General features: G+C 42.4%; 1 pseudogene; it reads right to left on the bottom strand.

Moving 5' to 3' along the window:
* Positions 1–3879: 3879 nt before the first annotated feature.
* LOC120845229 lies at positions 3880–4476 on the bottom strand (annotated as a pseudogene).
* Between the last annotated feature and the right edge of the window lie 2378 nt (positions 4477–6854).

The following is a 6854-nucleotide window of genomic DNA, read 5'->3' as shown; positions in this document are numbered from 1 at the left end:
GAACCCGCGTAGCCCGAGTCGTCGGTATGGGCATCGGCGGTAGGTGTGGTCCGCTTCCCCGCAATGGAAGCACAGAGGGCGTCGGTCGGGCGTTCGCCACACGTCGGTCTTGCGGGGTGCGCGAGGCTCCGGGCAGGCGTACTGGACCTGGTCGTCGTGGCGTCGGTCGTGCTGCGGCGCAGGAGACTGACGTCGGGACGGCGTGACATAGGTGCGGCGAGGCGGTGGTGGCCGTCGGGCCACTGCGGCGTAGGTCAGGGCGGGCTCTTCGGGTGGTGCTACGCAGGCAGGAGCCTCCGGTTGAATTGCTCGCTGGACTTCTTCGCGCACCACTTCGGCGATCGACAGCTCAGCCGGCTGGTTGGCAGCAGGCAGAAGCTTGCGGAGCTCCTCCCGGACGATGTCGCGGACGATTTCCCGAAGGCCGTCGACACCGGTGGCGTTCAGGTCTAGTCGGCAAGATGCGGCGGTTCGAGGAGGAGGCACGCCGGCGAGTCGATGGTAATGGCTTGCTCGGGCCGACAGCGCTCGCTCGATGTTAGTGGCTTCAGCCACAAAACCGTCGACGGTTGTCGGGGGATGGCGGATAAGGCCCCCAAAAATTTCAGCCTTCACGCCACGCATGAGGACGCGAAGCTTCTTCTCATCGGCCGCCTCCGGATCGGCTCGGGCACATAGGCGCATGACATCCTCTACGAAGCTGGTCACGCTTTCGTTGGGGCCCTGCACCCTTGTTTGGAGAAGGTCCTCCGCTCGCTGCCGACGGTGGTGGTTGAGGAACGTTCGCTTCAATTCCGCGGCGCAGGACTCCCACGCAGTGAAGGACGCTTCGTGGTTTTCAAACCAATGCCTCGCAGTTCCTTCAAGCGCGAAGTAGAGATTGTGGAGGCATTGTTCAGTCGTCCATCCGTTGTGGCGGGCTACACGTTCGTAGTGTTGCAGCCAGTCTTCAACGTCCTCGTGGACGTCTCCGTGGAAAGGCGTTGGAGTCCTGGGTGCGACCGGCAGGTACACAACGGCAGAAGCGGCCGGGGTCTGCGCCTGGTTGGCCATCGTCGTCTTCGGGTTGGTCGTGGGTGGCAGAAGTCCGTGTTCCGGGGGTAGACCTCGGATGCGGCGACTTGACCGGGTCTCGATCTGGTCTTCGTCGGGTCCTCCGGAGCTGGGGTTTGGACTTGTACTGCGAGAACTTGGAGGGCTGCGCCGTACGGACATGTGATTACCCCGCACCTCCACCAGAATGTCACGGGTGGTGACGAATAAACAAGAAATGAACAGAAATAAATAAACGTTTAATGTGGCGAACTTGTGCCAAAAATAAAGAAGAAAACAGAAGAAAGCAGAGCGTCGCGGGCGTCGAAGTCGGCGTGTCAGCAGAGTCGAACGCTGGGGCGAAAACTGACTCGACAAGATCGCGGGCGGCCTCTTATCTAGAGTGCGTCGCTATCTCGAAGATACGGCGAAAGCGGCTCGAGCGTCGCGTGATCGGGCGAGAATGAACACGCACTTTCTAGAAAACAAAAGCAGGAATAAATGATAGAAGTTACGAGCGGTACATGAATAAACGAGAACTTTCTGGAGGTCCGTGACCGAGCGTTGCTTTCTCAGCCCTGGGCGCGGCAATATAGAGTTTTTTTTATTTGTTATGCTCGGTTCACAATTAAAGAGGCACTGTAAAGGAACGAAGGAAACGAAATGCTGCTTTGAAGGGAGTGCCTATGTCAAACACGAGCGTTCAGTGACGACAAAGGTCTATAGCGTCGGATAATGACAACATAAAATTTCAGAGGTGGGTCTGGTTGAGTAGGTGTACGTGACCCCTTGTGATCCTTTCAAGCGCGCAATTCTTTGCTTGGAACACCCATAAATCGGTGGGGCGTTCACACCTCCATAGCTGGATATTAGTTCCAACAATTAGGAACATCTAGCCTGGTTGTTGCACGCTTTTGTCGTTTCGGTTTTCTATTGGTTCAGACCAAGGACGTCATCAACAATAGAAAATGTGCTCAAATTTCTAACCATTCACCTATCATGTACTTGATTTTATTTTTACTGTGTTGCTAGGGCACCACTCACTAGTTTGAGCGAACGCGATGCAAAATTGCTTACAACTAAAATTGTAATACACTGTACGTATCTACAAAAAGTACTGACAACCATTCGGAGTTACTTGAATCTTCTCATAGTGTATCTTTATAACTGCGTAATTCCTATTCTCATATGGCACCTTAAACATTCACACACCATAAAGTTGAAGCAATTGGTGCGGGCGAGCTGGTTGAGTACGCAAGTTCGCCTGCTTCTGCAGGGGATATAGTGGGTAGGCCTCAAGGCAGATTGCTTTGAGGTCTACGCACTATCCTTCAATCAGAGCCAATCAGAGCTTGGCGTTCTGACGAGACCACAGTCCCTGCAATAGAAGCCTACAGACTTGCGCTCCGTATGGACATTATTTCAACCCTGGAGAGTGGGGACAAGAAGGAGAGCAGAACACAAATCTAAAAAAAATTTGATATTTGTGTTTCGCTGTCCGTCTCCTCACTCTCCAGGGTTAAAATAATTTCCACACACCATATATAAGTAAGTATAATTAGAGTACTATTTTAAATTAGTTTGTTCAGACTCCCCTATAGTTCTTACCACTATAAAATTGTATTCTCCAAAAATATATCTCACCATCTAAAAAAAAATGCTTTTTATCAATCAGAAGTGTTATCAATGCAGAATTCATACAAGCGGACACTCTAATTTTTTCCATAACGAAAACGACGGCGTTATCGATGAAGTAAACGGGCATATAAAATAGAAAGGTTTGGATCACTTGCTGAATTAATATACAAAGACACATAAAAGGTATAGAAAAACGCCTTGCTTTATTATTAAATTGATAGTCGTGTAATACTGGTGAATTCACTTCAATTTAGTTTGTAATGTTATCATTATACTGATCAAGTATGATAATGCCAACAGAGTAATGTGGTATTTCAACTATTGTTAACGTATACGCGTGGCGATCGATAGTTGTTGACATGTTGCCTGGCACGAAACTATTTTCTGAAGTATGCGAACAAACCAAACCCTCCCCTCTCCCGCACACAAGATTTCTTTCAGACCTCTAAAAAAATACCATCTCCAAATAGGCATTGTTCAACATGAAACATAAAAAAATCTCTTGAGTGTATGATTAATACATTGCGATATTAGCAACGCAAAGGACAAGCGAGCCTCATAGCGTATTTCGGTTTTATCTGGATTCAGAAGCGCAAAGAAGTGGTGCCCTCTACAAATCTGTTTACTATTATTACTGCTAACACCGAACACAAACCGCTTGGCGCCGAAGTATCATTCACGTTGATACTTTTCTAGAAGCTACTATTTTATGGCATATTGTTTGTTGGGCTTTAGTTAATACAAATTACCAGTTCTACATATTTATACGTCCCAGTTATTTAATAGCAAAAGAGGTACACGTGCATTATCTCCTGTTTGGGCGGAGGGGCATTTTCCTGTCCCCCGCTACCTCTATGAAATCTGACCGATGAACATAGTTAATTGCGTGGAGATTCCCAACGTTACTATTATTGCAATTTTTGTATTTGATATATTTCGTACTGCCAGCAATCGACTGGCCAAGGCAGGAGTCGGTACATATTAGGAAAAACACTTATTTTTTTTATTATTTTTATTATTTTTTATTTATGAATACTGTTCACCCCAAGTATGGGGCTTTAACAGGTGTGGGGTATAGAAGAGCACTGAAACATACAACATCAGGACTACAATACAGTACACATTCAGCGACATTCACTTAAAATAAAGGGGCTGAAATAGCACAAACATTCAATATATTATATAGTACTCAACAAAATGAACTCTCAGCACTCGAAATCTTTAACGAAGTTTCCAAAAAATATTTAACTACTATTTATCATTCCAAACCAGTCATATTCAAAAGGGCGCTCTCAAAATCATCTAAACAGTCCAATGACAATATATTTTGTGGGAGATCATTCCAGTTTTTCACAGTTCTAGGGAAAAAAGAAAACCTATAAGCGTCAATATTACATTTGGGCACTTCAAACTGATTAGTGCTAACGTATCTGAGTTCTCTCGATGCGCGATGTGTTAATCTAGAATCCGGGTTAATGTTATACAGGTGATGAGAAAACATAAAGAAAAACTTTAGTCGAGCAATTTTTCGACGGACAGAAAGTAAGGGGAGGTTGAGGCTGTTCAGCATATCTGTGACAGAATCAAGTCGCTTGTATTTGGATAGAATAAATCGCGCCGCCTTCCTCTGAACTTTTTCGAGTTCACCAATTTGATTTTTTCTATAGGGGTCCCATACCGATGCAGCGTACTCCAAGGTAGGCCTAATATACGTTGTGTAGGCCATTAACTTCACTTTAGGCGGAGCACTGGCCAGATTCCGTCTTAAAAACCAAAGCTTTTTCATTGCTTTGTGACATATTTCATTTATGTGCTTACTCCAACTTAAGTCTTTAGAAAGTGTCACACCCAAGTATTTAAAACTGTCAACTTCAACCAAAGGACTCCCATCAAGCTCGTAAGTATAAGAAAGAACATTCTTAGTTTTGTTAGTTATTCGTGCGAAAACAGTTTTTTGTGTATTAATTTTCAATTTACGCCAATACAGACGTACAAATTAGAACATCAAATCTGAGGCAACGTTTTCTACAAACTAAGATATACTTGCGCTATTTACCATGCACTGTTTCAGGTAGGTCATTCCAATCATCTATAGGTCTTACAAACTACAAAAATTTAAGACACACGTGAATTATCGTGAGTATCAATAGGCCCGTTATGTTTATTTCCTAAATTTATGGGGATAGAGCAATATATATATATACTTCTCTTCGTTGATTTTCCATGAATCATTAGAAACTGAAGAGAAAAATTTTAGCCGATTTATTATATTGCGCTATTTATTGCAAAAAAAAAAAGTTCTTCATCGAGATTAAGTCATTGATGTGTTTCTTTAAATAAATCGAAGCGTCTTGTTTTGTATTTTTTATAAAGTTATTTTTTTAATATTTAGTTGCATATAGAGTTCACACACTGGACTGGCATACTTCATAATAAGTAGAGTCAAACTTCTATACGCAGTTACATTTCACTTGAGGTGATGCGTTTCTTAAGGTTATTCGTCGTGCCCAGAAGGCGTTGCACGGCCTTTTTGCATATTTGATGCACATAAAAACTCCGGGAGAAATTCGAATAAAAAAAATAATCCCAGGTACTAATATTCTGTTACTTTTTTTTTTACAGCAGACCATATCGTTCAACATGGTAATCAAATCATAGTGGGGTTAATTTCGTATTCATTGTCATGAACAAGGCGTTGTGCATTATATTTTGACTAAAACGTCATATCTGCGGGTGTAGGACACGTGATGCAGCAATTATTGTTTTAAAGTGACGTCTGATGGCGCCTTTTCGTGTCTGCTCCAAGGCGCAGAAAGAGGGGCGAGTCACAATCTTTGATTAGATTTGTAATAGGGAAATGGCCCTTCCATGAGTGTCAGTTGTTTTTTTTATGAACACTTAGATGAAGTAGATTGAGTTATCAGCATAAATAGACGATCTTAGAATCCTCCTGAATGCACATTTGAGACGTAATTGCGGCACATTACATATCTGAAAGTGCTGTTCAAGATACAATTGTAGTACATTTTCTATACGTTGTTACCATGTGAAGAGACATACAATAATCATGTAAACATCAAAGATGAAACGTGCAAGTCGATAGTGCCTTTTAGTGCGAAAATAAAAAACAAATCAATAACACAGAAGAAATAAAGCTGTAAGCCGATAGTATCATATTTTCAGACAAACATGTTTCATGTCATTGACCCTTTATGAACAGAAAATAAAAAGCCATAGGCATGCAAAACAAGGTGTTGCCGAGGACTCATGTCAGTGAAGGGTTAATGCCCCTCGTACGTTTTGTGAGAATGTTTGTTTACACTCCCGACGCAATAAAAGCAGCAAAGGGCGGGACATTTAATATACCAGTTTCCGCCAGCATCTGTTGAAAGTCACAATTGAATTGCTTCTGCTTGAAGATATCACCTCTGTGAGTATATCGTTAAGCTTTCTGCATTTAAAAATGATTCTTTTCAAAAATTATACGGAAGTCAACATAATTAACTTTGCAACCCAAACGCCCAAATAGCACTTCTCAAAAAAAAAAAATGTTTTTTCGGTCTCTTTTTAGCTGGTTTCTTTTGAATGTTGAAGAGCTTGAAGTGATGCCCGCGGTGCAAAGGCTAGGTTTTTCATATGTATATATATATATATATATATATGTTGCAGAGATCTTTTGCATCGGTTTTAGTGGTGTTTTGTTAGAAAGTTTCTCAAGTACTGTGTTATTTATTTATTTTTACTTTAGCCTTTACGCGGCATAGAGCCCACGGGACAGAATCAGGGCTGAAACAAGCGTAGTTATCTCAGATTGGTCGCAATGGCTATTAACTTCTCCCATTGTACAAAAAATTCTTGCCTTATTTCCGTAAAATATGCATTTAATGCTTACTTATCAAAAAATAAAAATTGTTAATTTTTTACCTTTTGTGTTGTAAGTATACATATCCAGGTATTTGTCTGTAGTAACGATTTCACATGGGTGTTTACCCCATCAAGATAGAGCTTGATTTGGATTATCACTTGAGGGAGCTATCTTGCAGGTCAACACGCAGGAATAGTGAATGCAAAAATAACACTCTAATGGTTGAGCTTTTTTAAAAAAATGTATATGGCTGTTTCATGCACAGCGTTAAACAACGTTATTGGTCTGTTGATAATAAACAATTAAAATATCAGCTCAT

Source organism: Ixodes scapularis, unplaced genomic scaffold, assembly GCF_016920785.2.
Source record: "Ixodes scapularis isolate PalLabHiFi unplaced genomic scaffold, ASM1692078v2 PGA_scaffold13__105_contigs__length_92229423, whole genome shotgun sequence".
NCBI classification, from domain to species: Eukaryota; Metazoa; Arthropoda; class Arachnida; order Ixodida; family Ixodidae; genus Ixodes; species Ixodes scapularis.
The sequence above is the reverse complement of the archived record's forward strand: the minus strand, read 5'-3'. Positions and strand labels throughout refer to the sequence as shown.